Source organism: Cyclopterus lumpus, chromosome 11 (assembly GCF_009769545.1).
Source record: "Cyclopterus lumpus isolate fCycLum1 chromosome 11, fCycLum1.pri, whole genome shotgun sequence".
In the NCBI taxonomy this organism is placed as follows: Eukaryota; Metazoa; Chordata; class Actinopteri; order Perciformes; family Cyclopteridae; genus Cyclopterus; species Cyclopterus lumpus.
The window spans coordinates 93,148-102,523 of record NC_046976.1 but is presented as its reverse complement, the minus strand read 5'-3'; positions in this window follow the sequence as shown (position 1 = coordinate 102,523).

The window sequence follows — 9,376 nt, the reverse complement described above, 5'->3', positions numbered from 1 at the left end:
CTCATCCGCCCCCAACCAATCAGAAACCAGCTGCATAACTGGCCTAACTTTGTTCTCTGAAAAAAAGTGATCACACAGAAGCAAATGGGCAGGTTGGCTAGGTTCAATTTACCAACAGCAATTATGAGCACATACACACACTTAATATACAAGCATACACCACACACACCAGAAAATACCTCTTGTACTGTAGACACAGACACTGACTCCTCCCTTCTGTTTATCTCAGTAACTGAGCATCACCCAGCATTTCTGACACTAATGGGGACCTAGTGTAAACTATCAGCACTGAAGCATAACACAGGAAAGCAAATGGGAGAGCAGAGAGCCAAAGCTGCAGAAGGCTTGTGCACTGCATGATGCTTGTCTCACTACATTTTTCTTGCAAAACTATCTAATTTAAAAGTTTGTTTGTCAGGAATGGAAGTGTTGGAATAATAACTGCAACATTAGTTAATTGTTTAATGTATTCACTTTTAAAGCAATCATTTTTTAGAATTACCTTGCCAGCAAACAGTTGCCAATTTACACAAACAGATAGAATCATGTTGCATACTGCTTTCAAAATTCAATCGCCAGCTACTTTCAAACCTTGTCTTTTTAGCTTCTTTTTTTTTGTTTAAAACTGCTTTGATTGATAGGAGTTAGTTTGCCTGCTGGAAAACTACTAAAACTAGCTAGCCAGAGTTTGCAAGCAGGAACGCCAAAACTATGAGATAAAAGAGCCTCAAGAGGTAAAAAAGCTTCACAGTTGGGTGATCATATTCAAACAACATGATGTGACATTACACATAGTACATTTGATTCAATGTTGATATAAAATGCAAGAGACTTCTTATACTGGGTGAGAGGGGAGGGGGATTGATCAAACAAACAGGTCTTTCAACCACAAGACCGTTGTTTGGGACAAGTGTTTGTTTCCCAGAGGGTTGTTGAGTTACATTCATGACACGTTTACCTATTTTTCTAGGTTTAAGTATTATTTTAAGCCCAACCTAACCTTGTTGCATTAACCTTATGTTAGTTGCCTTAATGTCAAAATATTATTTGTGGTGGCAGCACATATTTTACACATTAAGTGCCACCATCATGTAATGCCCTGTTAAAAGGTTGTGGTTATTTTATGTATTTCTGTGAGATCACATCGACCAGAATGGGATAAAACAGCTTGAACACAGGGCATGTACAGTGGAGTTTAATGAAAAACAGATTAAAAAAAAAAAATAGTCTATTAGTGAAAAGTAAATAGTATCAAATATTCAAATCCACATTAAATCATTATTATTGCCAATGAAATAAGGGAAACAAGACAAAAGCGGTATGCAATATGAAAAGCCTGGTCAAATATAAAGATATCCTTTTGAACTGAAGGAACAACAATGCATCATATAGATTTTGTTATTGTTTATTATATGGTGATATAGTTTTCAAATGTCCCTCTGGTATGAATGTGACATAATCCATTGCATTTAATATCAACAATATTATTGTTTCATGGCCTCATAGCACACCAGCCATGCCATTATTTGTGACTGTGATGTGCAAAAGAACGAGTGAAATATTGATTCTTTCCAGCTCCATAAGCATGAGAATAGCTGACAGGGCCACACATACTAATTGTGTCCATAACTAACTGAGAGACAGTAAAGATCAGGTTAAGGGCAGAGGGAAAATACATATATCAAACATTTTCATTGTACTTTGAAAAGACATAAATGGCACTAAACCAGTTGGAAGCAGACATGGCCTTAGGGTGTTATGGTGGGATTCTCATTTAAAGCTGTGCAGGAAGGGAAGAGGCTGAAAAGGCTGTTGAGGAGGTAATGTGAGGATGTTTTGATATTTGAAACCTCTCCCATGGTTCATGGTTTGTTAGGAAAGGGTATATTCATGGGATTCATTAGATGGAAAGACAAAAAACATTTTTCAAAATTCACTACCGAAGTGTCCCGTTTTAAACAATATTTAAAAAAAAATGTTCAATGCTTATGAAGAGGTTCTGTCATGCTCTGTCCCACTCCTTATTACCTAACCTTTAAACCCTAAACTTCATAAAACATCAACGATGCATGTACGTGATGAATTCAACACTGATTTGTCTGTCTCTGTGTCAATCAACCAATGTGCAGTTATCAAAGCTGATACTATGATTTCTGAAAGAAAGTAATGGTGCTTTCATTCAATTATACCATGAAACTTTATTTCAATCATCATACAGGTTTATACACTAAATCTGACCATTTAGGAACAATGGACTGTAAAGCACCAGGGGAATAAATTAAGGTTCAGTGTCTTGTTAAAGGTCACTTCAGAATGCAGACAGTATGAGCCCGGAATCAATCTGCCAACCTTATGGTTTTAGGATGACCTGCTCCACTGAGTTACAACACTGTATTACCACAGGAATGACAGTTCATACTAGCTCTATCAGACCATGATTTGTATCGCCTGTCATTAATTTAAACATACTATTAAAAGTATCACAGTGCATCTGAAATTTTGAACAAATAGAAGATTTCAAAGACCACATCACCATTCAACATAGGACACCAGTGCAATGTGCAAGGGCTTGTGATAGATTGGCGAGATAGTCTTAAAACATAAGAAGGCCCTCTGTAATGCCAGAGCAGCCTATTACTCAGTAATACTCTACTACACTTAGACCTCAGTAGTAGAAGTAGTAGTAGTAGCTCTGTGGAACCGTGTATTCCTATAGACCTCAGTAGTAATGACTTTCAATGATAAGATCCTAACTATTAGAGAAAAGATTAATAATATCCTGCCTTCAATCAGTACCGATCTATCCTCAATAGAGTAGCCTTAGACGCAGCTGTAAAACCTGATATATATTTAGATGGATTTTCTCCCATCAACTTTGACCAATTGTCTTTAACGGTTTTTACTTCTAAACTTTCTACCTGTCTCTTAGACGGAGTTGCTTAAAACAAAAAAGTTTTACCTTTTAATTATTTTTATTTATTTATTTTCACAATTCAAACAATAAAATCCCAACAGAGATAAATGAATATCACAGTGCAGGAAGAGACAAAAAGCCAACTGGGCTTATTTGAAGCCTCCACCTATATAATATTTAAAATTTTACAAAATTACAAACATAAAATGAAAAATGCACAAGATAGACAACAAATGAAAAAAGAAATAAAGAAAGAAAAGAAAGAAAAAGAATGTAATTATATCGAGTCTGAGTAGGCATGTGTGTGCATGTGTGAGCGTGTGTGTGCATGTGAAAGTGAGCATGGCTTGCGTTTGTTCAGGGATATTGGATTATACCCCTGTGGCATTTCCTAAGCAATGGTAATGCTACAAGTCCCCATGAGTGAAACAGCTACAATGTTGATACAACAGCTGAAACAAGAAAGACATGAACACTAATCCATAAAAAAACTCTTACAAAACAGCAATTAGACTTTCTTTTAGGCAATTTTTGAAACATTTTTTGGCGACATAACATATTAACAATGCAATGTCATGAAATCCATATTTATGCAGCTTTTCCAATAGAATATTATGGTTTACTGTGTCGAAGGCTTTGGAAAGGTCTATGAAAATAAATTCATTGTTGTCAAGTGCAGAGATAACTTTATCAACAAGGTAAAGTAAAGCCATATATGTTGAATGATTTTTACGGAAACCATACTGTTTGTAAAGAATTGAATTAGACTCTATATGAAACAATATCCTTTTTTGTATAATCTTTTCTAGTATTTTTGAAAGACAAGGCAATATAGATATGGGTCTATGGTTGTTAAAACAACATGGGTTTTCTGCTTTAAACAAAAGGAATAACTTTCGCAATATTTAAATCTTCTGGCACAACACCTGTTTTCAAAGACAAGGTGAAGATGTGAACAAGTGGCTGCAGTAATGACTGTTTCACCTTTTCGACAAGAAATGCAGAAATGTTGTCATGGCCAGCCGAAGAGGTTTTGAGATCATCAATTATATCACTTATTTCTTGAATATCTGGAGGCATATATATATAAAAGGGATATTTGTTGGAATAAAATCCAGTGGATTCCCATGACAAGCCGAAATATTGTTAGCTAAAACCTGACCAATGTTTACAAAGAATTCATTACATTTTTGAGCGATGTCAAATGGCTTGTCAAGAGAATTGCCACCATCCAAAAAGACTGAAGGAAGCTCTTTGGTAGTCTTTTCTCTTTGCAACACCTGATTTATTACTGTCCACGTGTTTTTTTTATATCATTTGAACACTTCAGAAATGTTTTACTGAAATATTTATTTTTTGCAGATCTAATGGTATGGGCATAATTATTTCTACAGGATTTATAAGCACCATGAGTAGGAGTTAAATGATATTTTCTGTACAGTTTATTTTTTGTCTTCAGTAGCTTCAGTAAATGTATTGTGAACCAGGGTTTACTAAATTGATTGCTATTCTTGGTGGAACTACAAATTGGAAAACAATCATTGAAACTAAGGTTAATAACTTTCATAAACTTCTGATATGCCAAATCAGCGTTATTTTCCACATATAAATCTTCCCATGAAATACTGGTAAGAATATCATTACATTTTGAAATATTTAAATTGCTCATAATTCTTTTCTGCATCATTTTCTTAGTATGTTTAGCTCTCTTAATTTCAATCAAAGAGTATTGAAAAATGATCAGACAAGTCGGAATACAAGACTCCAGATTTAGTTCCTTCACTCAAAGAATTGGTTAAGATGTTATCAATCAAAGTCACTGACTTTTCTGTAACTCGTGTTGCTTTATGAATTAGAGGGAAAAGTAACTAGAGTAAAGGATATTAAGAAAATCCCCAGTAGGAGTATGTAGTCGATTTTAGAAGATTTATTTTGAAATCGTCTAAAATATAACAAAGTTTATCCTCAATCAGGTCAAGAGAACAGCCCACTGTCATTAAAAACTTTGATGACAGTCAGGTGGGTAAACACAATAACATTCTTTCCACCAGAGACACCAGAGAGCTCCAAAAAAAACGGATTCCACCTCATCCTTCTCTGACTTCAAAGTGAGATCATCCCTAATTTTGAAATCCTAGTCACTATAAATAAACTGAGATACTCCACCTCCAGATCTATTTCCTCTTACATGATGAACTGAGTTGTGTTTTGGTATTTTAAAGAAGTCTCTTGAGTCCTCAGTAAGCCATGTTTCTGACAGGGCAAAAACTGAAAAATCATGCTTCAGTAAAGACAAATAATTAATTAATTTGTCATAATTGTTCGGAAGACTTCTTATATTCAGATAAAAGGTAGAGCATGTATTCCGTGGCAGAGAAACACATAAGTCATTAAACTGAGTTTCATCATAAAAACTACAGAGGTTAGAAACATCAATTAATGAAAAAAAATGTAAATCTGGGTTAACATCAAAATTACAAGAGTCACTGGTAAAGGAATCAAAAAGGTGTAAAGGTCTGGCCTTCCAGATCAGATGTGTTGTAGATCATAGTGTATGTAAAGAATCACGTATACTGATAAAAACAAAATAAAAAGTATTTAATATATTCCTACGGTTGGAGACTAAGGAGCCTGACTCTGAACATTTATTTGTTGATGTGGGCTTTGAGTAGGTGGATGGACAATAAGTTTGTCGTATCTCAAATATGCAATGTCACCTTTTTCTCGAGCTGCCTTCATTGCTGGGAGTAGTTATTTTCTTCTTTGGCGGATGGATTCAGGGAAGTCCTCGTTGATAAAGATGCCTGAGCCCTTCAGATGTTTAGCTTTATGTAGAACAGGGAGTTTATCCTGCAGCCTGTGTGCAGATGGAATCTGCTTTCCAACCCGATGGGTCCCATCCAACTCGATTTTCAGATGATCCAGTTGTAGTTTTTCATTGAAGAGTTTTCTCACCTTTTCTTCACAGTCAGTCGGGTTTTCTTTACCAGACTCTTTAATGCCACCACCACAATATTATGGCGTTTGGACTGGCCCTCTAGATAGTCTGATTTGTCTGAGATTGAGATCAAACCTTTGTAGATTGTGTCCAAATCTGTCTTGGTTTCATTACAATTTTTCAAACCAGTTTTACAAGACATTTTGAAATCATCAAAATCTTTTCAGTCATTTCTAGACTCACTTTAAGATCATAGGGCTGTTTCGACAGATCCTCCTGTTTGAAGAATCAACTATGATCTGTACACATGTTTTGAAGCTTTTTTCCTGTTGTTCAAGCAGAGATTTATAGAAGTCTTTTTGTTGATCCAACAATTCACGCATTTTAGCCATGGTAACATATTCCTCAGTGGCATTGTTAGAAGCTTTGGGTGGCATGGAACCGTCCTTAGGCTTCACGGCCTACCAGACCCAAAGATCAGCAGAATGAAGCCAGAAACCTCCACAAGACAGCAATGTCCACAGTTTTGCTGTAAAAGGTGAACTGCACTGGGATTGGTCTATAACAGCATCCAGTGTGAAGAAATTACTCTGAATGGTCCGAACAGTTTGTGAACTCTCAGTTTCCATAGTTGGTAACTTTCCCCACCGTGCCAGCTCCTTCTCCAGTGTCCGTTCCCTGTCAGTCAATTACTTTTTAAAGAGCTTATGATTTTGTTAATTTGTGCCTCGTTCGTCTGTACCAGCTCGAAAATCTGACCTGTAGCATCTATTGGAACAATTTCCAACTTCCCTTTTGTAAAGGATTTTCCTAGCTCATATACAGACTCCAGAAAAATAATAATTAAAAACAGAAGCAACAGCAAGATGATCATTAATTAACTCTTCCTGTACTTTAAGTTTAAAATCTCCTAAAAAAAATGTGGGAGATTGTCTATATTTTTCCAAATCAGTTTGCTGTTGGCTCTTTCAGTATATTGAGATAAAAATGGGATTTAGCTAATCTTAGATCATGGGTAACTTTTTTCCTTAAACCTTTATAAATTAGCATGTCAGTGTCTCTTGTAGTTTTAATTGCCTTCCTTAGTGCAGCATCTCTAGTCTTCATCAGCTTCCAGAGATTTTCATTGAACCAGGGTAGATTGTTTTGTTTTTTTGATTTGATCTGAACCCTCACATTAAAACTTTCCCTTACAGAGTTAATTATAGCTTTTGGTTGTTCTTTCTGGTTTGTTGGTAAATATCAGATCAATTTGTGTACTGGATCGTTTGGCAATCCTTGTTGGGCCTTTTACTAATTGTACTAGGTGAAATCTGTTAGTGATCATTTAAAGTTTTTTCCTCTTTGATTTATCTTCCCAGTTCACATTTAAATCGCCCATAAGAATGAATTCTTTCTTCTGATTGCATTCTTTCAAGATTTCTGTGAGTTGATCATAGAAAGTGTCATTTGCAGCAGGGGGCCTATAAACACCTAGAATGTCAAATGATATTTGTTGGGACAAGGTTATTCTTATCACAACATACTCTAACTTGTTACCCGCCTTGAAAGTCACACGTTCACATTTTATGTAATCTCTCACATAGAAAGGCACCCCTCACTTCGGTTCAATCCCGCCTAAAACAATGATATCCAGGCATCGTGAACACACTCACGGGTCAGACAGAGAAAGTCCAGATTTGAGTCAGAGAGAAGATGAATTAACTGATTGCTCTTTGCAGCAATGCTTCTGATGTTGAAATGTCCACCAAATAGGCCCCTCGGTTTCAGCTTTGTGTCCCATAATACCTTTGCATGGTTGACCGTTTGGAAAGTTTTGAGTAGTCGCTGCTTCGCCACTGCAGGGTTTTGACCCACAGCGGGGTCTGCAGCCGGTTTCGTGAGGACAGTAGATCTGTTAAGGTCTCCACAGTCCAGCAGCAGAAGGTTATCCATTAAGACATTATGCCCGTTGTTAACAAAGTCTAGTCTGTTAGGGGAGAAGCCTGACTCACTTACCACTGACGGCACCGGAGGAGTCCCGGACACACTCGGGCATACATCGGCACCAAAGTTATGCGGCGTTCCAGGAGTTAGTGGTCCAGGATTTAGCTGTACATCACCGGAGAGCATGAGTAGCATGAGTAGGAGAGCTGTTATCCTCTGCAACGGGGTGGAAGATGAGCGGTCTGCTGGACGAGTGATTCACTCCTGTACCTGGGCACGTCTGTGCCGCAGTACAGATGAATATATAGCAAAATAGCCCATCAAATTGCGGTGGAAAGACTTTGTAGGGGCGTCAGCTGGGCGGAAGCCCACGTTTGTCCGGTGCTCAGCCGCCAGGAGTGCGCGGTGGTCCAGCTGATTTCAGTCAGCACTGAACACTCTGGCCAGACAGACGCGAACAGGCATTACTGCAGTTGAGAGCAGCAGTAGTCCAAAAAACGCACCATGAAACCCAGTACATACTTTTTTGGTGTTGATCCGGGCGCCAGACAAGTTGGTAGCTGGCATGTTGATATTAAATGTTTGTTTGCCACATAGCTTATTTTCTCCAAAGTTCAAACCCATGTTTGGTGATTTGTGCTAAAAAAGTTCCGTAGTTAAGTTAATTAAGTCAGCGGATACGGCAGCTCAATGTTTAATTCTACCTGGGCGTCTTGTATTACGAGAGCAGTGCGAGCCTCAAGCGCCTGTAGTTCTGACACCTGACTGACGCCTCACACCTGACTGACGCCATCAGGGGACGACGATACATCGACAATATCCAACAGAGACATTTTGCCTTTAATTGGCACCTCTCTGTTGGATATTGTCAATGTGTCTTTGCTAACAGGCCATGTACCACATTCCTTCAAAGTGGCTGTAATTAAACCTGTCCTGAAGAAATCCACTCTTGATCCAGAGGTGTTGGCTAACTACAAAACAATCTCTAACCATCCTCTCTAAGATCTTTGAGAAAGTAGTCGCAAATCAGTTGTGTGACTTTCTACATCACAATAGTTTATTTGAGGAGTTTCAGTCAGGATTTAGAAAACACCACAGCACAGAGACAGCACTGGTGAAAATTACAAATGACCTCATAATTGCATCAGATAAAGGACTCATCTCTGTACTTGTTTTGTTAGACCTTAGTGCTGATAAAGGAGTCATCTCTGTACTGGTCTTGTTAGACCTTAGTGCTGATAAAGGAGTCATCTCTGTACTGGTCTTGTTAGACCTTAGTGCTGCGTTCGACACCATTGACCATGTCATCCTATTAGAGAGACTGGATCAGTCGATTGGCATTTCAGGTACCGCACTAAGTTGCCCTAAAATTCAAGCATGTCTGCTGATGCAGGGCCACATGAAAGTTTTTTTTTCTCTTTTTTTGGGGAGTTTTTCCTGATCTGATGTGAGGTCATGGGACAGGGATGTCATATGTGTACAAATTGTAAAGCCCTCTAAAGCAAATTTGTAATTGGGGATTTTGGGCTTTACAAAATGAACTGAATCGAATTGTGACTCCCCCATCAACACTGTGGAGTCTTTCCGCTTCCTGGTCT